This window comes from Delphinapterus leucas, chromosome 9, assembly GCF_059928025.1.
Source record: "Delphinapterus leucas isolate spDelLeu-1000000601 "Yukka" chromosome 9, BTC_Dleu_Yukka2, whole genome shotgun sequence".
Lineage (NCBI taxonomy): Eukaryota > Metazoa > Chordata > Mammalia > Artiodactyla > Monodontidae > Delphinapterus > Delphinapterus leucas.
This window is the reverse complement of record NC_143137.1, coordinates 59,979,488-60,005,079: the sequence shown is the minus strand read 5'-3', so window position 1 is coordinate 60,005,079 and position 25,592 is coordinate 59,979,488. Positions and strand designations below refer to the sequence as shown.

At 39.7% G+C, this 25,592-nt stretch overlaps 1 protein-coding gene across 34 annotated transcripts in view; it reads left to right on the top strand.

Moving 5' to 3' along the window:
• DLX5 (distal-less homeobox 5) overlaps positions 1-25,592 on the top strand; it is a 100,782-nt gene that overhangs the window by 66,000 nt on the left and 9,190 nt on the right. For 5 of the 34 annotated variants that reach the window (XR_016394329.1, XR_016394343.1, XR_016394326.1 and 2 more), the window contains one exon: positions 1-25,592. This exon is cut by the window's left edge. The exons of 2 other annotated variants lie outside the window; for them this stretch is intronic. The gene's annotated coding sequence lies outside the window, so the exon portion shown is untranslated. 27 more of the 34 variants (XR_016394350.1, XR_016394349.1, XR_016394348.1 and 24 more) reach the window with 23 other exon arrangements.

Sequence of the window (25,592 nt, the reverse complement as noted above, 5' to 3'; positions counted from 1 at the left end):
ACAAGATAAGACTCACTGATTTAATGATCGGTACAAAGAGGATATGACTGGGATATCACCAACCTCTATAGTTAAAATGAGCATGTATTAAACTCCTTTAAAAAATTCCTTTCCATATTAAATATTAATTAGAAACCTGCCCCATGTCAGTGTTCTTCTCTTATAATTAATCTTTCTCCTTTCTAGTATTAGTAGGGTGATCATTTGTCCCGTTTGCCTGAAATGTTCTAATTCACACCTGTTGTTCCAGCGTAATTGTCAATTGCACCCCCTTTCGCTCTCTAAAAAAAAATCTTGGTTTGGATGATAAATTATACAGTCAAACTAAGTATTAGGGTCTCTGGGATGAATGATCAAGGCGCCATTCCTATTTATTGGTATTACCTTGTCACAAGCTGTAAAAACAGTTTTCCTTTTGATTGTTTCTTCCTGAGTTGTCACAAAGACCTTCACATAAAACCACTCTGTCCCATTAAAGCAATTATTGAAACCCCCTTCAGTAATGACCACTTGTTTTAGTTTTCCTCCTCAGATTCCAAAGATGAAATGTAGACATTGCTTTTGCTGGGTCAGCATCATAATTGTTCAGAGGCACAGCCTCGTACAGGGAAAATTTTGCCTATCTAATCCACAAGAACCTTAAAGAGACATTTTTCCTTGGTGACATTATCTGGTATAAATAGTCTGTGATTCACTACTAATTTTAGCCCAAAGAAAGGAAAACCCAACATACTTAATTTCAATGGAAAATATGTATTTCTGGACCAAGATACCTAATGTCTCTAGACTACAACCAGAGAATGAATAATGGAAAGGTGAATTTGGGTGGCCTCCTTAGATATAATCTCCGTTAAAACTATTTAATCTCTGTGGTTCACAAGGAAAGCTTTTCTTGAGTTGATGAATGGAATGACATTTCTGAGATTAAATGTTTCTCTAACTATATTCTTGGCTGATTCTAGTAGCTGTACCACCACTGATTCATTATTTAATTTTGGAAAATTGATCACTTTTTTTTCTTCTGAGGTTGTGTCCTCCTAGCACCAAAGCACTCAATCAATTCAATGTGTTTTTTTTAAAAAAACACATTTTAAAAACATGGGGGGACTTCCCCGGTGTGCAGTGGTTAAGAATCCACCTGCCAATGCAGGGGACATGGGTTCGAGCTCTGGTCTGGGAAGATCCCACAGGCCGCGGAGCAACTAAGCCCGTGCGCCACAACTATTGAAGCCCGCGCACCTAGAGTCCGTGATCTTCAACAAGAAAAGCCACCGAAATGAGAAGCTGGCACACCGCAAAGAAGAGTTGTCCCCACTCGCCCCAACTAGCAAAGCCCGCACGCAGCAACGAAGACCCAAAGCAGCCATAAATAAATAAATAAACAAACAAATAAAATAAAATAAAAACATGGGATCATGAAGACAAAACAACTAATGAGGGAACTAAATTGTTTTTCACCTGATTGTTTGCCTGTTTCTTAACCCATCTGTAAACTGTGGATAATTCTGTTGGTTTTTGTCTTCCTGATGCAGTTGCTATGAGAGTAAATTACATACTTAGGAAAACATTAGGGACATTTGGGATAACAGAGGCTGAATGACTTTATCATTCTTGTTTGTAGTTTGCCTGAAAAATTCAACTGAATGAGATGAAGGGGCTAAAGTGTGTTTTTCACTTTTCTTTTTTTCTTCTCTACTTAAAATGAAAGTACATCTTTAAAAAATATTATTACTGATACAGCTTTATCGGAAGACACTGATGGGTCCTGAAATGACAATGACACTCCCCTGTTGTTGTTGTTGTCGTTGTTTTTAAATCCATGCTTTTATCAAAATTAAGAAGGTATCAGGGCTTCCCTGGTGGTGCAGTGGTTGAGTCCACCTGCCGATGCAGGGGACTCGGGTTCGTGCCCCGGTCCAGGAAGATCCCACATGCCGCGGAGCGCCTGGGCCCGTGAGCCATGGCCGCTGAGCCTGCGCGTCGGGAGCCTCTGCTCCGCAATGGGAGAGGCCACAACGGTGAGAGGCCCGCGTACCGCAAAAAAAAAAAAAAAGGTATCAGGAAAACCGGGCTCCTAAATTCCTTCTTAACCCAAGGGACTGGGTTGAATAGCTAAAGAAATATTTTCCTGATAATTATCTCTTTCCTTTTTTCAGGCATGAACTCTATCTCCTTCACCCTACCTCATCTGTACCTCTAGAAAACGCATAACGAAACCTGGAGCGCCCCCTTTCTTATGAGTCAAGACAGCTCCTTTCCCACGAGTTCCAGGGCCTGTTTGTGAAACATGGCCTGGGCAATTTCCCCAAGAGTCCCACAGTCCTGAGTGGACAGGCAAGTCCCATGATTCGGAAGTAGTGGCATCGAGTGGTTGGAGGTGTGGTGACAGTCCAGGCTTCTGGTCTTCCAGGAAACCAATTTCATTGGTATAATCTTAACAGGTCATATTATATATTATATACCAAAACCATGTGCAGTTCTCTTAAAGGATAAAAACCTGCAAAAAGAAGGTAAAGAATTGATAAGATAGTAAAAGATATATATATTTTTTTCTGATTAAAAACAATGACCTATTCCTGACTATGGGATAGGAACTACCAGAAAGTACTGTATCTTCTTTTGACAAGGTTATGCTGAGTAGCCTGTGTACATCTCTACATTTCTCAAGAGGTTTACTTATGGTGTCTCAGGCAACAATATAACAAGGATTTATTGATGTTCCAAAGTGAGGGCTTGGGTGTCAGAACTGGGAAATCTGAGATATAAAATCATTTGGTTGAAGAGCTCTAGCTTCCTTGAACATTCTTGTTCCTCCAAAAAACCTTGGAGGCTGCCATAGTAACTGTAAGCTTCCCAAATGAGAAACTGGGGCAGAGAAACAGAGTGGGGGTGGGGTATTTGTTTATGGTGGAGGGGTGACATTTTTTCACAATATATTTTGCTGGAAGGTCTACACTCTAGCAGCAGGACCAGCCTTAGGAAATGCTGGTAAGTGGTTCTTTGGCAACATTTACTTATTTTGGAATGGCTCTTCCTCTTTCCTACTTCCCCTGCCTAGAGGTGTAATTCTGTAATCTGTTTACACAAGGTCCCCTCACTGTGGCCCTCACCTGAGCTGATATGCTCTGGACCTTTTCCACTTCTCATGTTGACCAAATTTTCTATCAAATTCTACCTGCATTGTGCCCCATTCCCACTGGATATTTACTTCCACTTTCAAGAGAGCAGGGCATTATCTGGTAATCTAATTAGAATGAGAGTAGAAAGGGTAAAAACAGTTTAATACACCGCCCCTCTTACTATGGATGATTAGCATTAACTCAAAGATGTGAATTTTTAGTGGTGAAGTTTCAGAAGCTATGTTGCAAATTGATGGGAGTAATATTTTAGGGACATAGACACATTTTTTAGCACACCCTTAAAATCATGCACAAAGACAAATACCTAGTCTGAGTAAGGAAGGCCCGGCCCTGGAGCCTGGCATAGTCAGAGTACCTGTTTTGCATAGTCCGGTCTCATCACTGGTGAGGGAGGAAGTGCTGGCAGGGAGCAAGACAGCAGGAGAACATGCCTAACTCCTCTGTCAACAGGTAGACCAAGGACTGTACATACCTTTCTCCCAGGGGCGGGGGGTTGGCACTGAGAGAGGGTGCTCAGCACCCCTCCCACATGCACATGCACCCTCATCCAGGCATTCCCGGCCTCACCCCGTGGTTTGCCTACAGGCTGATTCCTAAAAGATCAGAAAGACAAATGATTCAGAAGTGCCTGCAGCTGATTCCTACTTAGAATATGTAATCTCACAATCCGTGCCTGTTTTCTTTTAAGTGCTTATATGCCTCTGATCAAATCTTCACTCTGCTCTCTAACTGTCCCTTTGAAAGCAGCAGCAATGCTTTATTTCTGATTACATGATGACTTAAGCCAAATAACTTTAAAAATGCCCATGGCAGTTTTGATTTGACACTGTTTATGTTTCATTTTTGCTATCCTAATCTAAGATTTTCTGAATATCTTCGTAGCCTAGCCGGGACACATTTGCTGAGTTACTGAGTGGGCAGGGCTCTGATTTAAGCTCTTAGGAAAATTTCCCATGTGACTTACAGTGATTTTCAGTGAGAATCAAGGGCACCATTGTTGGTTCCTAATAATTATGTGGTTTCTGTATGTAAACGCATGTCTTTCACATACATAAATGCACACAGGGCATAGGATTTCCAGTGCTGGCTCAAGTGCATGTGCCTGAATATACTTTTCCTCTCTCACTCAAAAACAAAAACACCCCAGTCAGGAGTTACATTTGTTGGTTTGAACAGTTTGTTGGTTTGTCACTCCCTTTCTTGGGCTTCTACCTGTTGGGGCTTGTGCTGGGGCTCCCAACACTTTAGTTTCCACATCTGTTGGATTGCCTTCACTCACCTTGAGAGATCACTGTGAGGCAATATAGCTCATAAATGTCATCACAAACTGCTCTGCAAAAATATGTCTCAACATCTGTGATGCCAGATTCAAAAGAGCTCGATTGTGTGTGTCTGGTCAAGTGCATGTGCCTGTGCATACACACACACAAACAACATGAATCTCTGGTCTTCATTTACTAATTGTTCTCTCATTTGAGGTAACTTCTCCACTGCTTCTATAGCTATTAGATAATAACAAATACAAAAAAAAATTCTTAAGGAAAACAACCTAAAGCCATAATTTATCACTTTTAAGAAAGAATGGCATTGCAACTAGACACATAACTAAACAGGGATTTTTCTGGGAAACTGATGAGGTAAATACATTACAGAACTACAATAAACATCATCTGCTTTATCAGCAAAAGAGTAAATAGGTAGTTATGGGACTTCCCTTGTGGTCTAGTGGTAAAGGATCCGCCTTCCAATGCAGGGGACGCGGGTTTGATCCCTGGTCGGGGAACTAAGATCTCACATGCTGCGGGGCAACTAAGCCTGTTCACCACAAGTACTGAGCCCATGCGCCTCAGTGAGAGAGCCTGCGTGCTGCAAACTACAGAGCCCGTGTGTCCTGGAGCCCGCGCACCGCAACAAAGATCCCGCGTGCCAAAACTAAGACCCGATGCAGCCAAAAATAATAAATAAATAAAATTTAAAAATATATATATAATAAAAAAGAAAAAAAAGAGTAAATAGGTAGTTTTATTATTCCTTTAAATGGTGATAAAACATGAAGAAATGCCATTCAGAAAGTTTTGGGTTTTTTTTCACATGCAATGCATACCTGTGTGTGTAAGCCCACACCATTCCTTTCATTAAAACCACAATATTAACACTGTCTAGAGATTACTACAGTGGTGCACAAGGCTGCAGTGATGCTGCATTCACAGAGTCCTCAATAAACCTGAGCAGGAGGAAGTATATATGAAAAATAAACAAAAAATTGAAAGAACTGTAAATTAGGTTCAAGGCTATTCCCTGTAGAGAGGAAGCTATTGGTTATCATGATTGCACTACATTTAAAAAATTCCCACCATATCATGTAAGTCTTTAAATAATAATGGCAGATAATTTTTGAGTACTGACTATTTCAAGCACCATGCTTAGCACTTTACTTGCTTTCTCATCTGAGACTTATAATTTTTCTGTAGATGAAACTATTAACATGCCCATCTTATAGATGTGTTTTAGAAACATGTACGTGTAAATGCCAACACCTAGAACACGTGAATCTGAAATTCTCCCAAACAGATCTACATGACTTGGGAGTGGTGTTAGGCTATATAGAGAGGGTAATATTTTTTCTTAAAGTCACTATTGATGGGCTCCATAGCATCATGATGTTTCTATGCATGTGCACATGTGCAAAACACATTTTAGGTTTTGTCACCAGTTTTCCCCCTTTGTCTATTACCTTCATATTTATGATGGACAAATCTCACTTTGAAGTCTCTTGCCTTGGAATCTCTTTTCCAGTAAAATTTCATGGTAGTTCACATTTCCCAGGAAGTCACCTTTAGAACTTTCAAAGGGATATTAACTTTTTAAAACACAAACATACAAAAAGTCTTACACTCACCATGAGAGAAAGGTTATGTCTCCCAGTGCATCTTCCCAGTTACTGCATACACCCTGAAGGCTAATATCATTTAAGCCAGGACCCCACCCTGTTCCTTTTCTGTCTTTCTTGTAGCTTGGGGCCTTTACAGCTTTCACATCTCTTTGCCTGGTTTTGAGATCAGGCTCTCTGACACTGTACCTCTATGTTGCTTGGAGAGGCAACTTAAAATATACAATCTCCAGACGGGAATGATTTAGCAAAATTAAAAACAGGCAGGGGGCAGAAAAGGCGGGAGGTGTCAAATGTTCCTTCCACCCCACTATCAGTTTGATGTGGTGGCCTTGTTCCTACCTAGTCCCCCTTCATGCTGACCACTACCCAAAGTTAAAATGCCTGAAAGGTTAACAGAATACACATGGATAGAGATATGGATACCCTTTCTTCTGCCTTGTAAAGCAACACATGGAGTTTTAATTGTGGCTTATTTCAACTTAATTTTGCTTCACCCTTAGGATGAAAGAGACTTGTTTCAATAAGTCTCAAGAGGTATTGTAAAACGTATAAGTACTTCAAGAATCTGCTAAGCCACCTCAAAAGAATACTGGTGGATACTGAGCACTTGATTTTGGAGTGAGCTTCCTTTCTCTTTCCAAACACAAACATGGTCATATTGATGCACTGATATCAAAGTTGCAGAATGTATAACACACACTCTTATTCATTATTAAAACACATGGGTAAATAAAAACTCTGCTTTGGTTAGAAACAAATCTAATAGAAAACAGGCAAAAGAGGTATGGATAGAGAAGCAGTATCATGTCATGTATCCTTTCCTCAGTCCCTGCCTGGGGTGAGATAAGGAATAAGGCAGCTCAATAGTGCGAGGAGGTTTTATTACAAATGGAGAATTTCCCAGTTATCCCAGATCTTGAAATCAACCTGGTTCAACATGACCCATTAAGCCATCATTAGGCCCAAGGTAAAGACTCACATGGGGATGGGATGGCTATCACCGAATGCAGAAATGCATTGCTCCACTGTTTTCAGATCTTATGTTTATTTTAAAATCCATACCAGACAAAAGGCTACTACAGGTTAGGTTGTGTCTAATCTCTAGCATGACTCCTGAACAGGGTCATAGTATGTACTTAAAGCTGTGTTAGACTGTGACCAACTTTCAAAGTGGTTTCAAGCACAATTTCTGAGTTTTAGTGGGGATGAAAGCCCTTGTACCCTGCTCTAGTTTCTTGCTAGTGTCTTGCATGACTTTCTGCAAGGTATGACCCATGGAATTCTGCAGCACAAAAACGATAAGATGTTTGCTATCTTTCATTTTCGTCAAATAGTCTGTATTTACAATACTACTCCAGTGGTTTCTGACTACTGCTTAGGGCGATTTTGCTTAGCCTAGCGGAATGTCCTGGAAAGTAGTGGCAGTGATTTAGCCTCCAAAATTGGAACACATTGGTAGAGACAGAAAGCCTATGAACAAATAGTGGGCATGTGCCAGAGTAAATAAGTGTGGTTCATGAGCTGCGGTTAGAAATGTCTCTCTTTCAGTATGCAGGGCAAAGCTTTTGCCAAGATTTGCCATAAAGTCATCACACAAAGCAGTTTTTCCTCTTGGTAAGACGGACTCAACGAAAGAGGGCTTCTAGTTTCACAATCCACTGTTGGGGCTGCAGTCATAGGTCATGCGAAGGAGACCTGAACGGAGGGGTCCTTTTTTCAGCTAGCCTTTCTCACTCTGCCTGCTGCCAAGCTTATGTGAAAAAAGAATGAAACCCAGGAGGGAGTGAGGAGGAGGTTGGAAGGGTTGGAAGAGGAAAGACTCTTTGTAACGCTCAAAGCTCCTCCCAGGATCTCATAACAAACCACAGAGTCAGTTTGCTTCCTCTCTTTTCCAAACCCAAACTTGGCCCTTACTGTATAACTCCTTCGAAGCACTTGGTGAGGCTATCATTACTGGGTGAAGCATTAAGACACCTTCCTCGGCAGAGTCCTGTCAGAGAGGCTCAGAGGCTGAAGGAGACAGACAGATATGGTTTCCACGTTAGGCTGTTTGCATTTTCCTTTAGAACTTAACTCCTTGACCACACATTACAGGAGGATTTAGTACATTTGGATTGGAATAGCATGATTTCTGGTGCAGTGTGCATGCTTGCCCTCTGAGCTTGGAGTCTGGTTTCATGCAGTTTTTTTCCTGTATAGACTGCGCAGTCTTAGCAACCACTGAAATCCAAGAAGAAACTGGTTTTTCTTTTAACTGAAGAAGCCATTAATCAATACTCCATGAGACTCATTCATTATGGGAATATTGTTGTAGGGGCATGTATAGTTCACCTTTTAAAAAGGAACATAACGAGAGATGTCATTTTACAAAGTCTTCTTACGATCACCACTGTCATCATACCATAAAAGAGTAAAATATGGATAAATGTTTTAGAATCACCTCAAATATGACAACTTTGGAAATAAATCTGAAATATCGTTTCTGCACTAGTTAACAGATTTCCTGATTTATTCCCATAATTATGGACCCCACAGTTAATTTCAACATATATTCATTGGATACCCACTATGTGCCAGGCATTATTCTAGGTACCAAGAATATAGAGATGAAGGTCTCAGAGACTTATTTGCTGAAAAAACCTATATAAGCCAATAGCACTTTGTCATATATATATCAAATATACATTTGACTACAGAAAGTTATGCTCCATTTTTCTTTCATCTGAAGATCTCCAAACCCTTTCCTCAAAGTCTCATAACCAAGGACTCTGAGGTCCTAATTGGAGCCATAACTAGACTTCATATTACTGAATAAGTCCATTCCTCAGCCCCAAGAATCAATAGGCTTTTGCCATACGTGAAGTTGGGAGACAGAATGAACTAGTGGGATGAACATGGGCTTTGGAGTAGATGAATCTGTGGTACCTTAACATCCCTGCATCTCAATTCCTCCTTCTTCAAAGTGGGATAATAATATCTATCTCAAGGTTTTGTGAGGATTAAATAAGTACATGAAATAGTTGGAACATGGTAGCCATTCAATAAGTTAAAGCACTTAGCCCTTCCCTTAAGCACTAGTTACATTGATCCATAATGATCCCAAATTTTACTTTACTGTACTCAAGTCTCCTTCTTACAGGAATTGATGTTAAGAAGTAAAATAATCTATGTAGGTATTTAGATATCAGAACTGAAGTGACAATGAACAGAAAAGAATCAAAAAAGGAAAATGGAAGGACATGCACACTCACCACATTAGCTGACCTGGCAGTTCAGTGTTGGCCTGAGTACTAAATGAATGGTGTGCTAAGTGGAACTGTCAGGGGCTAACTAGGATTTGCTTAAATTGGAAACTGGACATTGTAGTCTTGCTTTGCTTGTTTATCAGACTCCTAACTCATTCCCCCTAAATTTTACTCCAACAAAAGGCCAGCACCTTTCCTTTCCAGTGTCCCAGTTCCTTTGATGCTCAGATTTGTGCTCTTTTATGCTGGCTCCCAAAGACGCAGTAGCAATTTTGTCAGTCAAGCTTTTGCAAGAAGCACTGCAATCATATGGCTTCTTCACCTGCTTTTCCCCTGCCAGTCACAAAGAACAGGCATGCAAAATGCACAGGCAAAAAATAACAACCAGTTACTGGAAGGACAAAAAGGTTTCATGGTATATATGTCATTCCTATCCAAGGTTCTGAAAATGACGCTACATTGTCATGGCTGTATTCCCTGCTATGGCTCCATCCTTCCCAGCTAGGGATAAAAGCCTAGTTTAAGAATGGAGAGATGCATTCCACATAACAAACATTCAATTCTCTTCAAGATGGCTTAACTTTTTGATCATTCTCAATTTAGTGATTTTTTTACCAGTAGAAACACTTTTTTCCTCATCCCATCAACTGTTTTTTTTTTTTATAATTCACATTATATTACATATTAACAAAGAATTATAATATCTGATAAATTATGGCAGAGTCAAAACCTAGCCATCATCATTATGATAATCTCAGCCATACCCTATGAACACATTAAAAATTGATTTGATGAGTCTTTGTTTCCTTTAAAATCCCCCAAAGATATATGTGAGAAAAGAAGATGCTATGGAACCTAGTGAAAGCAAATCATGAGATTAAATTAGAACAGGCTAAATAACAGGCTTTTGGTTTGGTCAAACTGGAGTAAGCAAATAAAACTGTTTTGGCAAAGGAGAATTCCCTCTCTCTCTCTCTCTCTCTATCACACACACACACACACACACACACACAGACAGACAGAGGTCTGTAGACTAAGTTTCTTTACCTGTATTTGTTTCCTCTATCTTGCCTATCCTTGCCTGATTCTGCATACTTCCAGTATTTAGGTTATCTTTCTATTTATTTTGGTAAAAAAAACTCTTATGTTATTTCAAAGGCATAAGAGAAACACAATTGAGAAATGGTGTAAATCAAACAGATCCACCTTTCTAACTTGAGATGTGGTCAGGGTATCTGGACACTGTCAGGGCATTGTAACCCACATCCCAAAGTGACTTTGTTACATGAAAGTAGTTGAATTTTTTTCCTCTTTGTAACCTCATGAAATTTCCACATTAAAAAGCAATCACATCTTTCAAACTAGAAATGATTGTGTTTGGCACCATGGCCTCTGGTGTAATGGGTTGAGCTTGTTTTCACTAAAACGAAATCAGCTTTCAAAATAAATCATCTGTAACAACATTCTACTCCCCAAATCGTATAATCCTATTAACAGAGTTTCATTTTTTTCTTTTTTTTCCATTGTCACTGGACTGACAAGATTGGCCAAGTTTCAACATGGAACACAGAAAGACTTGGAGGACCTGGCTAATGCAAGCAGATCTACCCAGCTTCTGCCTTGCCAGATCTTAATGAGCCCTTAAATGTAATCATCTGTGTTTCACCTCCACCCAATGTGCTCTGTGGGTAACATGGTTATCCAGTCACTCAGCAATTCAAGCCATTCAACAAATGGTCCAGTTGGGACAGCCAAAGGACAGTGGGTTATCACGGTTATCCCAGTGAAAAAGACCTTTATCAAAATTACATAAGAGTGCCAATGTGCTGAATGAAAATGTACCCCAAGTGGCTGCTGGGAGAATCTTTGCCAGAAGTGTAAATTATGTGGCAATACCTAAAAGAGCACGTTATAATATCAGATTTCTCAGGAAAGTGTATTTTTCTTTGAGGGTAAAAAGAAGAAAAAGAAACATCTTATAAAAACCAACTAGATTTGTTTTCTTCTGCCAGCAGGAAGAAAGAGCTCCTAGAAAATGTTTAGGGAGTTCCCAGCCAAAAGGTACTGTTCAGCTTGATCTTTGCCTCTTCCAAACAGTATGAAATACTATTTGCATTTAGGTTTATCAGTCAGGAAACTGACAGTCTGTGAGTGCAATTTCTTATTAAAATAACCCATCTGAAGCAGCTGGAAGCTGTGGTCAATTTAGAATTTTCCATAGTAAGTGACAGGTCAAAAATATTATTAACCTAACCAGGTCCTGTCCTGCATAGGCTGCTCCATTTGGGGCTGAAATTCACAGACCGTACACCTCATCTCCCTGGAGAATCTCCCTTCTAGCCAGTCCTTGGGGAAAGCGTTTCTCTTAAGCCACTATCTTCCAGCACAACATTTACATGTAGGTTTAAGAGTAACTCAGTTCTCCAGTCAATGCAAACTCGATGTTGGTCTGATCTTGCCCTCTTCCCGGGACAGAGGCTCATGTTAGACTCCTTGGTTTTCAGTTTTTCTTGCTCTATTGGAGAACTGTTAACCCTGACTCTAGAACACAGCTCTGGGTTTGGAGTCTGTCTCTGCTGCATATTAGTGTGACAAACTTGGCCAAGGTTTTTAGCTTTGTTAAGCCTCAGCTTCTCTGTCAATTGAACATATATAATAAGATTACCTGGCTTAAAAGACTATTGTGAGGGCCAAACAATAACTGAAAATTAGCAGTTATCCCTCTACCCCTTATAATAATTGTGAGGCCATTTTGCATAAAATTAATTCCTATATGAATGAAAAACAGCAAATAGTAGAAATAAATGATTTTGTAATTTCAAACCTAAAAGCATTTCACTCAAACTTGTATTATAATAAAAAGGGTAATTAGATGCAAATGGAGGGTTCTAGATGTTCGCCATTTGCCTCCCATGAATCCCCTAGAGATATAGTGGTCTCCTTATATTACAGATTAAATAGTATTTGAGAGTTGATTGATTTCTTAGACCATGAGAAAAGCAACTTTTTTCTATGGGAAGTTACTTTTGGGTCTGAATTAGTTTTAGATAAACTGGCAAGGATCATAGAGCTTGAATGCATGATAATTGGCTTTTGTAAGGTTTCCCGCTGTTTAAAATTTTATGGTCATTATTTCAAACCAGTGAAAACAGAAGTTACATTAAAGAAAGAAGGATATTTCTCTTTCAGCCAAAAGTTTAGTAGTTATGCTGAAATGGATGAGCGCTTTTTTTCCCTCTATGTAAGGCATCTAGCCCTAGGGAAATAGGCCATATTGCTTATTGAGATTTCAATTAAAAAAATTAAGTACTATCTTTCTCTGAGGGAAATTTATGTATAGAGTTTTATCAGAATATTGAATAATTATACTTACAGGGATGGACTTTCTGTGATCAATTGTGAGATTATTCTTATTTTCATTCTTTCTCAATGACTGAAATACTTGTTTTTATTTATGCTGCCTAGATCTAAAAGATATTCTCTGTATGGTTGGAGATATGAGAAAACAAATGTTCATCTTGATTTAAAAACGGTTAGTTGTACATAAACCAGGTCAGATTTTGACAAATAATTTCTTATGACAAATTGGGGCATTTAGGGGCCATATTAATACCATATTTCTTCAAGACTGCTTGGGCTGGGAATGAAGTTAATTCAAACTAGTTGTCAAAAAATTCAACACCCATTTATGATAAAAACCCTCCAGAAAGTCAGCATAGAGGGAAGTTAACATAATAAAGGCCATATATGGCAAACCCACAGCCAACACTGTCCTCAATGGGGAAAAACTGAAACCATTTCCGCTAAGATCAGGAACAAGACAAGGCTGCCCACTCTCACCACTATTATTCAATATAGTTTTGGAAGTTTTAGCCACAGCAATCAGAGAAGAAAAAGAAATAAAAGGAATCCAAGCTGGAAAAGAAGAAGTAAAACTGTCACTGTTTGCAGATGACATGATACTATACATAGAGAATCCTAAAGATGCTACCAGAAAATTACCAGAGCTAATCAATGAATTTGGTAAAGCAGCAGGATACAAAATTAATGTACAGAAATCCTTTGCATTCCTATACACTAATGATGAAAAATCTGAAAGAGAAATTAAGGAAACACCCCCATTTACCACTGCAACAAAAAGAATAAAATACCTAGGAATAAACCTACCTAAGGAGACAAAAGACCTGCATGCAGAAAACTATAGGACACTGATGAAAGAAATCAAAGATGATACAAACAGATGGAGAGAGATACCATGTTCTTGGATTGGAAGAATCAACATTGTGAAAATGACTATACTACCCAAAGCAATCTACAGATTCAATGCAATCCTTATCAAACTCCCAATGGCATTTTTCACATAACTAGAGCAAAAAATTTCACAATTTGTATGGAAACACAAAAGACCCCGAACAGCCAAAGCAATCTTGAGAAAGAAAAATGGAGCTGGAGGAATCAGGATCCCTGACTTTAGACTATACTACAAAGCTACAGTAATCAAGACAGTATGGTACTGGCACAAAAACAGAAATATAGATCAATGGAATAGGATAGAAAGCCCAGAGATAAACCCACACACATATGTCACCTTATCTTTGATAAAGGAGGCAAGAATATACAATGGAGAAAAGACAGCCTCTTCAATAAGTGGTGCTGGGAAAACTGGAGAGCTACATGTAAAAGAATGAAATTAGAACACTCCGTAACACCATACAAAAAAATAAACTCAAAATGGATTAAAGGCCTAAATGTAAGGTCAGAGACTATCAAACTCTTAGAGGAAAAACGTAGGCAGAACACTCTATGACATACATCACAGCAAGATCCTTTTTGACCCACCTCCTAGAAAAATGGAAATAAAAACAAAAATAAACAAATGGGACCTAATGAAACTTAAAAGCTTTTGCACAGCAAAGGAAACCATAAACAAGACGAAAAGACAACCCTCAGAATGGGTGAAAATATTTGCAAATGAAGCAACTGACAAAGGATTAATCTCCAAAATATACAAGCAGCTCATGCAGCTCGATATTAAAAAAACAAACAGGACTTCCCTGGTGGCACAGTGGTTAAGAATCCACCTGCCAATGCAGGGGTTCGAGCCCTGGTCCGGGAAGATCTCACATGCCACAGAGCAACTAAGCCCGTGCGCCACTATTACTGAGCCCGTGTGTCACAACTACTGAAGCCCATGTGCCTAGAGCCCGTGCTCCACAACAAAAGAAGCCACCGCAATGAGAAGCCCATGCACCACAACGAAGAGTAGCCCCGGCTCACTGCAACTACAGAAAGCCCACGCACAGCAACGGAGACCCAACGCAGCCAAAAATAAAAAACAAAAAAGCCCCCCAACCCCCCCCAAAAAAAACCAATCCAAAAATGGGCAGAAGACCTAAATAGACATTTCTCCAAACAAGATATACAGATTGCCAACAAACACATGAAAGGATGCTCAACATCACTAATCATTAGAGAAATGCAAGTCAAAACTACAATGAGGTATCGCCTCACCCTGGTCAGAATGGCCATCATCAAAAAATCTACACACAGTGAATGCTGGAGAGGGTGTGGAGAAAAGGGAATCCTCATAGACTGTTGGTGGGAATGTAAACTGATACAGCCACTATGGAGAACAGTATGGAGGTTCCTAAAAAAAGTAAAAATAGAACTACCATAGGACCCAGCAATCCCACTACTGGGCATATACCCTGAGAAAACCATAATTCAAAAAGAGACATGTACCACAATGTTCATTACAGCACTATTTACAATAGCCAGGACATGGAAGCAACCTAAGTGTTCATCGACAGATGAATGGATAAAGAAGATGTGGCACATAAATACAATGGAATATTACTCAGCCATAAAAGGAAACAAAATTGAGTTATTTGTAGTGAGGTGGATGGACCTAGAGTCTGTCATACAGAGTGAAGTAAGTCAGAAAGAGAAAAACAAATACCGTATGCTAACACATATATACGGAATCTAAAAAAAAAAAAAAATTGTTCTGAAGAACCTAGGAGCACGACAGGAATAAAGACGCAGACTTAGAGAATGGACTTGAGGACACAGGGAGGGGCAAGGGTAAGCTGGGACGAAGTGAGAGAGTGGCATGGACATATATACACTACCAAATGTAAAATAGATAGCTAGTGGGAAGCAGCTGCATAGCACAGGGAGATCAGCTCGGTGCTTTGTGTCCACCTAGAGGGGTGGGAGAGGGAGGATGGGAGGGAGACGCAAGAGGGAGGAGATATGGAGATATATTTATATGTATAGCTGATTCACTTTATCATACAGCAGATACTAACACACCATTGTAAAGCAATTATAGTCCAATAAAGATGTTAAAAAAATTTTTTTAAATAAAAGGGGTAATATATGAAAAAACCCCACAAACTAGTTGTCAAAATATCTGAAAATAACAGATTGGCTATTTATTGTTTATTTAACAATATTGTTTATTGTAAACATAATTATTAATGTTTACTGGGGCAATTTTACATACTGTAAAATTCTTCCATTGCGAGTGTACAATTATGTTTTAAAAGTAGGGTTATAGATTTGTGCAACCATCATCGCAATCCAATTTTATGATGGATTGACCAATTATTGATCCTGAGTTTTCGACTGTTTAGACAGAGCCTCAGTGATGTGCATCCAAACTAGAAGGGTCCCCAAACAAGTTCACCATTCCCAGGTTGTATTACGAACCTTTATCATACAGTGATGAAGTCATTTGTACACAGGTCTGTGTCCCTGACTAGCTTCTGAGCTTTCTTGGGGTGAGAATATGGCATAAGGAAATACTTTAACACATTACCTTAGAATATCAAACTCTGGAAATGTTTCTCTGTAGATGGTAACCAGTACCAATGGCAGCCTCAATGTTTGAGGCACAAAGGTCCAGCATCAGACCTGCTCTCCTGGTTCCTCAGGTTCTCTAACTTTTGGTTACCTTTCTTCAGTGTGACTATGCCCAGTACTGGAAATGTTTTCGGTGAGTGTAAAATAGGTAAAGCCTTCCCACCACTTTGGGATGCTGACTTAGCATTTTTGAACTGCGGTTAAAAGGACGTCTTTACCAGCAAACAAAAATGGCACTGACCTGAGAAGGTGCACATGGGCCAATTCTGAATTGCAGGGCAGTGGGCAATCTGTTGGTACACCTGGTTCTCTGAAGCTGCTTCTCTCAAGGACTTATCCTGGAGCTCCACTGTCATCTCAGTCAGTATGTTCATAGAGCAAGGGATATTTTGTAAATATCATACCAAATTCGCGGTTGAACTTTGCTGCTCTCTGACGATAATCATTTTGCTCCCAAGCAAACAGATGTTGAACATGGCACTGCAGCCATTGAAACTAGCCTCCTTCACTCTGATGACAGTAGCATTCAACCAGGACAGCTTGTCTGACCCTCTTCTGCAGGCTGCCAAAACATTTGGTTGAAAAGTAAAACAGGAGTCAATCAATTCACTGCCTTGATACATGATGGATCCCCCCTCATCCCCACCCCACAAGGCCAAACTCATATGAATGGCTTTTCTTAAAAAACTGGCAGCCATTTTGGCAGCTTGTACAGAATAGAGAGAGCCTCAACGAAAAATACTATGCAGCACTTACTGGCCTCATGGAACTTGATGATTTAAACCTTATGCTTCAGTAGTAGTGAGCACAGCTGCAGGCAGCCCAGGTAGTCTCATAACACAATGCCTGACAAATCTCTCTAGACAAAGTAAGAATTTATTATATCTGTCAGCAAAGACTCTCACCTCTCCGGGTCTCTTTACAGGGGGGTGTGTTCGAAAGGGAGTTGTGTTTGTAGCCTGCTGAAAAGAGGGACAAACACTCCATTAAACATTAAATCCTTTGGTCCCCTTCAGAACACTAAATCCTGACTCCTATAGACAAAAGACAGAACCTATACTCAGAGTTTACAAAGTAAATGAAGCTCTGAGCTGAAGCAAGCAAGGGCATTACCCCATTGACCTTGGACAGACAACTGGGCTTATATCATGGTCTGGAATCTTGCCCTTAAAATCCACAACTGCTGTGTATTACATGATTTCTTGTCTGCTAACAATTACTCCCATGTGGTAGAATGACTTTTTTCTCTTGCTTATAATAATATGTCAATTTCCCTGGGGCACAGGTGTCATCCAAAGAAGGCCTTATCTTCTACAGGAATTTTTTTTTTAGAAGTTGGCCAGGCCAGATGGCTACCACCTACTTCAGTGCCTCTATATTCTCACTAATATTTTCTGGCCCAAGTATGAATATGTAAAAGAAAAACAGGAGGGGACATTGGGCTTTTAATACTTTGGTAGAGTGATGGGTCAAAGGCCAGAAATCATGTAAATAAGACTTTTCACTTCTGAGAATGACATGAATTTTGGCCAGTTCAAGATGGCAGCCTCTTCACTTGAGCATCTAAAATTTCTAGATCATAAGAAAGGGCCATAGTGTTATGCTGGCTGGTCAGGTTGAAACAGAACAATGGGTAGTTGAGGTGAACTCATCAACCTTAGAGCCTCAGATTAAATTTGCAGCACAGATGGCAAAATATACAACATTTCCCCTTAGCTCCTATCCCATAATACCCTGTGATCCAATGATGGAGCTTGGGATGCATTTAGACACTGTGCACAGCTGTATTAGATATATTGCTGTGCCTTATGGTCACATATTTATACGACTGTCTTCTCTATTAGACTGTGTCTCTGTGAGGACAAAGACTGTATCTTTGGCATCTTGAATCCCCAGCTTCGAGTTCAGGGGCACAGTAAGTACTTGTGAATGAATGAATCATGGCAGTGTAAAGAAACTATAGGCATGAAGGGATACATCTTGAATAACTTGGTGCTAAACTTAGCTAAAGTTCTAGGATTGGGGATTTTCCTAAGTTCAGATCATCAGGTGACGAATAATTCATCTTCCAATTTTGGCTAACTTCAGCCTAACTTTAAGCTACCATGTGTTTGTCTTCCTTTATGAAACTTGGATCAAACATAATGTAAGATCACCTTTAACAGATACTACTATAAAATTAAATTAGTTAGAAATATGCTCAAAATATACTTCTAGTCTTTAAAATCAGCACAAAAGGCTAGAGACACCATTAGTGACTGCCATCTCTGACCAACAACCACAGAAACACCGTTAGGTTGCCACTACCTTTGACAGAAAGATTATACAGATTTACATATGTCTAACACCAAACCCAAAGGTTTACATTTCTATGAAAGAGATTGTTTTTGCATAGTTACTGACTCTTCTTAGTTATTAAGGCAACTCAAGGAGGAGTTAAACCTAATTTTACCTGTTTAATATACAAGATAATGCTGTTCACACTCACTTATGTACATAATGGGGTGACTTGGGATTTAGATAACTTTAAGTTTTACATAACTTGATTTCTACTCGATTTGTGTTTAATAGGTACCTTAAAACCTGATTGTGTATATACTATACTTAATTTACTATACTTTTTACCCCAGGGAGCTCAGAGTGGTAGGTCAGGTATCATTTTACTCATTCCCACTACATTTCAATAAAGTGGCAATATTCTAATGCTAATTATGGCTTTGAGGAGTTGAAGGCAAAGATCAGAATAGAAAAAGAAAACAGAACACAGAACAGAAAAAGTGTTTAAATTCCTGTGCTCTCTCTATCTAGCAATATTCACATGCCAAATATTTATAACTTGTGCTAGTTAGGATAACGCTAGCTGCTATAACAAGCAGGCACTAAAATGTGTGAGGGTTCACACACAATGGAATTTGTTTCTTGCCCATAAAATGTCCTGAGTTGTTTAAGGCAAATGGGGAGTGGGGAGGAGGGGGTGTTCCTCATCATTCAGGGACCCAGGTATTGATATCTGGAGTTTCTGCAATCTTTAGCATTTAGTTTCCAAGGTCATCATAGTGGTTTTTTTTGTCTGGTGGCTGGAGGAGAATAGGGCAAGTGTGGGAGGTTTTACGAGTGGGCCTAGAAGTAGCACACATCACTTCTACTCATACCCAACTCCCCCACCCCCCATTAGCTAGAACTCAGCTACATCGCATTGCCAAGATGCAATTATCTTCCTGGCTAAGAAATTATCTTCCTGGCTGCACAACCTATGTTGCCACAACTCCAGACCATGAAGGGGAAACAGATTTTGGGGATTAGTTAACTGTCATTGCCACATAACCTAAGTCAAAGCTAGGCTTTTCTGACCTTATCCTTTGAAGCCTTTCACCAGTCTGTCCTCTCCCACTGGGGTCACCGGGGTGATGATTTGATGTCAGGGCAACCTGGGGTCTTTTGGACAACAGCAGCCACGCTGAGGGTCACAGCTTACATGTGTTTGCTACTTGACCAATTTCTGTTAGTTAAGCCTGGGGCTTCCCAGGCCTTTAGCTGGTACTAGTCTAATGCCTGGGTCTATGTAACTGGGGTTCAAGCTCATTCTAGTGACTTTCTGTGGTATTTCCTAAGGCGTCTGCATTAACTACAGACCAGCTTGCACCCCTGTCTATTGTGTTGGTGGACCCAATAGTGTTTGTTGTGTATCATTTAAACTCCTTTATAAATAGCTGTCTCCTGTGCAAAGTGTAATCACCTCCTACTTTCTGCTGTTTATTGTTGGAAAGTCTCTTGGGAGCTAGAAAATAACAGTTCTTCATCTTGAAAAATGTTTTTTTTCCTACTTCTAGCTCTGTTTCCCCCCGCCCCCCCCCACTTCTCATATTATATCTTCTGATGGCTTGAAAGTACCTTGAATGTACCCACAGGATCTGTTTTGATTATACCCATGAGCCAAACAGGAGTTTTTCCAGGATGCTGAATGACTACATAAATAAATTGTGGGGGAAAACCCCACCTGATTCAGATGTCAATAACTACGGCTAGCATTTATTGAACATGTAGTATTAATATTTGCCAGGCAGAATGCTGAGCTCTCTATAAACATCATTCCATTTAATTTTTATATTCACTTTTGGAAGTTGATATATTAATTGCACTTTATACATGATGAAACTGAGGTAGAGAGGGGTTAAGCAGCTTGCCTGGGCTACACTAGTTGTAAGTAGTAATACTATAAATGGAGCCAATATTTGCATAACTCCAAGTCTGGGTATATCACCATTCTGGTGTCCTGCCAATAGATTACATTCTCAAAGTTTCTATTTTCCATGGGTTCTCCATGTATGAAAACTATATAACTCATTCGTATTCTTGGAAAATAAATGGTACACTAAATAAAAATAGATATTTCAAGACATTTTTCGTGATCGTCTTGTTCCTCCCATTAAACTATATGCACTAAAGAAGAACAGACTTAGAATCCAGAGCACATTTCCCACCAGATGAGTCAAGATTTGCAGCTATAACTGTAGTACTTGACAGCATTGCTTAATAAAAAGATTTAAATCCACCTACTACTTTATACTCAATAACAGATTATACCACCCCTAAAGGCAAAACAGTGTGAGAAAAATGATAATATAACTGTTCCCTAGTGGGTATTGATTAAATGTGAGCATTATGAGCTCATTACGTTGGTTAATTTAGGTTGGGATTATTAACGCAAGTTAAGTTCAATTTAGCACAACTGACAAAAATCCAGGAATATCAATGGAAGGAATAAATGACACATGTGAGCCATAATATTTAAAATTTTAAGACTTGATATATCTTAAAGATATTTATTTTCATTTACTTATTCTAATACCATCTGGAGTCAGAGAGGTCTGACACAGTGTGTGACTTCGGGCAAGTTACATAACCCTTCTATGTCTCAGTTTCCTCATGTTTAGAATGAGGATAATAATAGTGCCTAACTCACAGGGTTTATTATGAAGATTAAAAGAGACAATGCATATGAAATACTTGGAAATCACTAAGCAAGAAAGAGTGCCTGTCTTAGTTTGCTTGGGCTGCCATACAGAATACCACTGACTAGATGACATAACAGAAATTTATTTTCTCACAGTTCTGGAAGGTTAGAAGTCCAAAATCAATGTGCTCTCAGGGTTGGTTTCTGGTGAAGCCTCTCTTCTTGCCTTGCAGGTGCCTGCCTTCTGACTGAGTTCTCGTGTCGCCTTTCCTCTGTGTATGTGGAGAGAAGAGAGTTCTCTGATATCTCTTAAAAGAATGCTAGTTCTTAAAAGTATACCAGATTTATTGGATTAAGGTCCCACTCTATGGCCTTATTTAACCTTAATAGCCTCCTTATAGGCCCTGTCTCCAAATACAGTCACACTGGCAGTTAGGGATTCAGCATATGGATTTCAAGGGGATACAATTCAGTTCACAGCAGTGCTCAAAAACAGCACAATTATTTTTTTCATTACTTCATTTTTATTATATATTCACTCAGTATAAAGCTTTTTTCATAGGGATATGAGACCACGTTAATGTTTTCAAAGTTAAGCTCAACTTAGATTCCTTGAGGGAATCTCCAGAGCAAAAGTAGTTTAGGAATTGATCAGAGTTACTGACAGAGTGAGATATTAATTTGATCTCTGAGACATGCGGTGGTGGTGGTATGTTTGCATGTGTATGTGTGTGATGCTATCTAGAGAGCACACCACAAATAAAGTCTTGAAAATATTAGTTCACTAGAATTGGGATTTTAGGATATCTTGCATGATTAAGGCTCTGATGAAAAACGAATGCTTCTTTCCTTTCCTTTTGCCATTTTTTTCTCTAGTTAAAATTGAGCCAGGTCTCTGAATTCCCATTTTGGCTGAATTGGAAATCTGGAGTTGATGCTCAACTAAATGATTTTTTTTTTTTTTTTTTTTTTTTTTGCATTTTGTACACTGCCTTCTCCTTTCTGCCTTATCCCGTCCAAAGCATCTGACAGGTGGTGGGACTCCCTATCTTGAAGAATCAAGCATATATTCTAAAGTTTAATGCTTGAATTATTCATTTGGATTCTGGATTTTGGGGTCATTTTGCTTTGTCAACCAAAGATTGACAACACAGAGCAAATGTTAGCAAAACAACAGGCATTGGCTTCTTAGTCAAAGCAATTTTGAAAGCAAGTCCTAATCTTAAAAAGAGCTCTTTCCAAGGCTTAGAAGTGACAGGCTGCCTGGGGGTGGGGGGAGTCTGCTCTGCTGGGCAGAGCCACCTGTACTTCTGTGTAGAATAATTTTGAAAGAGCTTTTTTCCCTCTTCTTTTGGCAGGACATTTGTCATCATAATAAAGATCTGGTATTTACCAGACGCTTTTAAACAAAGAATCTGAAAGCAACAGGAGGAAATCCGCAATAATTTACAATCAGCTCTTAGAGCTGTTTAGCTTTTTCACAGTATGCCTGAAATGAGCAATGTTTATAAGAAGTTCAAGACTTCCACAAGCAAACCCATTCTCCTGAAGGTGATAGCTTGCTCCTGACACTCTGAACCCAAGGCCTGGGGTTTCACATCATGTTCTTAGAGCAGTATCTGAGCATTCGGTCTGCAGCTCTCTAGAGGGCTTTATGGGGGAAGGACCACTCTGGGGAAAGGACTGTTCTCCCCAGAGCTAACATTTCTGTTACACAGGCTTCAAGACAAGTGAATCTAGATCTATGCTGGGGGTGGGGGAGGTTCGGGAAAAAAGAAGAGTAGAAAATCTGATCCTTAATTCCAATAGCATATAAATGAGGTAAGATGACATGACCGATGTACCATCAAGACCCTATAATGAAGTACTGCACGATGCGGATGCAGAACTCATTTCAAGAGCTTTATTTCCCAGCAAAGGGAAAGGACCAAAGTGGACTGGAATGGAAAAGGTGAGACTTCAGTTAAGTCTTTTCATTCCTTCGGTAAATATTTATTGAATATTTTCTACATGACAGTTACTGAGTTGAGCGGAGGATGGCGATAAAGAAGAAATGGGCCCTCATATAAAAGTGCTTACGTTCAAAGGGGGAGAGAGGCATTAAACATCTAAAAAAGAATTTCAGGTCAGGAAAAGGGCAATGAGGGAAATAAAAAGGTATTTACAGAATAAAAAAGTAATTTTTAGACAGTGTGGTCAGGGAGGTTCTCTCTTAGAAGGTGACATTTTAGCTCCTATTGGATTATAGAAAAGATCCAGCCATAAGAACATTCAGGGGGGGGAGCACCGCTGAATTGGAAACCACCAATGCGAAGGGAAAAGTTGATGAAGCTGGGGTTGACTGAGCCTGACAGAGTTGTGGGAGAGGACCCAGAATTACTGATGCTGGATGTGGGGAGAGGGAGTCATTTTAAGGAAGAACATTGACTTAGAATTGTACTTCATCCTTCCACCTTGGCCCTTTACTGATATACCTTCCCTTCCCTGCAGAGGTATGCTAAGTAACATGCTCAGAGCTCCTTGAAGCACAACAAATACAGTGAAACCAAAAGCTGATTGTGTCCATCAACCAGTCATTCACAGAGCACCTTCAGACCTGGGAGTTCAGGTCTCTACCTCCTTTGTTCCTTTTAAAGAGCTTACATCTTTTCCATCTCTATGAGAAGAGGAGACAATTTACTGTTATGATATTTGCTTATCATTAAAATGTGAACTGTGCCTTCCTAAAGACAGTTAATGGTGTGTGTGTGTGTGTGTGTGTGTGTGTGTGTCTGTGTGTGTGTAATGGCCTTGCATCGCTGAAGTCTGACTTGGGGTAGGCCCCAGTTTCCTTCCCTTGCCTCCTGCCATTCACTCATGTGTCAGTTGAGATCTGCCAGAGCCCCTCTCTAATGGTTCCCAGGGCTGTGCTTAGTTAGGGCCATGGAGCCAGGGCAGCCTTTTTCCATTGGGGCTCATTGCTAGTATTCCCTTCTCTTATAGCTCTGTGAAAGTATGACTTTATTGTTTCTGGTTCCCATTCTTTGGAAACCATTGTGAAGGGCTTTCATCATAGTACTCAGTACTGGGCCACCCAACATGGCACTGCATTCTGTCCCTGAATCAAGTGTATGTGTGGTGGTATATTTTTTCAAATAGGTCATTAACCAGAAGACTCTGTAGCTCCCATCATAGTGCTATCTTGGGCAGAATATCACCTTGGTCTGTGTTTATTTGTAAACAGCCTCAGGCCCTGAAGTAAAAGAAAGATTTGTACCCATTAGATGTGCAGGATAAGACCCACATATCTCCCTAATTTACCCTGGAAAGAGATCTTGGTATAATTTTCTGTACAGATGACAATCTCTGCTCTTGAACAAATTGCTTCTTAGACTGCCTTCCTACAAATCAATGTGTATCTCTGAAAAGAATCCATTGCTGTTTTCCTAATGAAAGGGGAGCAAAAAAAAAAAAAGAAACAAAGAAAGAAAAAAAGGATGCCAAATCTTTATAAAAGGTATCTCCTTTACGATAAAATCTTTAGAAAAGCCCTAAAGGTGGGAAGAGGTGAATCAGCTGGTCTCTAATTCATACAAGGTGGGGCGGGGGAAGACATGCTAATGTTATTAGGATACTAGACAGAAATATAAACGATCTCATTAGTACTCAAAGGGGTAAATTCCAATTGTGAATAACCTAAAATGATAACTAAATTATACATAGCCAATATTTTCAGGAAGGGGATCTTTCCTGTCTCTGTGATTAGAAACAAAAGAAACAATTTTTGATGAAAATAAAATTGATCATATTATGACTACATTGTTAAGGATGCAGTAGATCTACAAATATTTACTTCTCCCAGTGCCTTTTTAAATGCTGAATTTGAGACTCACAGTATTAACTTTGACTCTACACACGTCTTTCCTATGAGGAGCGTCACGCATTTGGGGGGTATTAGCCCATCGTGGAGTGAAGAATAGAGAGGGAATTCTGTGTAAATTTTCAGGTGAGATTCAGTGGGGTGTTTATAACTCACCTCAGCAATCACCTGGGTTAGGAACACAATTGCACCTAGGAATGTCCAGTCCAGGGCATTAGTTACTGGTCAAAGAAGAAGTGAGCAGTAAATCAGTGCAGCAAGTTCCATGAGGAAGACGGACAGGAAAGGTGACCAGCCTGTGACCATGCTGCCCCACTCAGATCTGTATTGTCAATTATGGCTTCCTGCTGGGCACCTGAGGCTGAGGCGGTGGCATCTAATTGCACCCAGTATTAATGGAGTGTACATGCTCTGCTCATCACTGGGAGATTACCGGATTACCCGGGATTAAAAAAAGGGAAGGTTGTCGGATCAGCTGACACCAGGTCCAATTTAGGCTTTAAAACTGTAACAACTTCTCGGATTTTAAACAAGCCTATCAGCAACTTTTCTTTTTCAAGGCTAAAGCCACCTTTCAAGGGCTTCTCAGAATTGGAAGGCAATGAATTTACAAGTGTTCCTGAGTCCATAATGG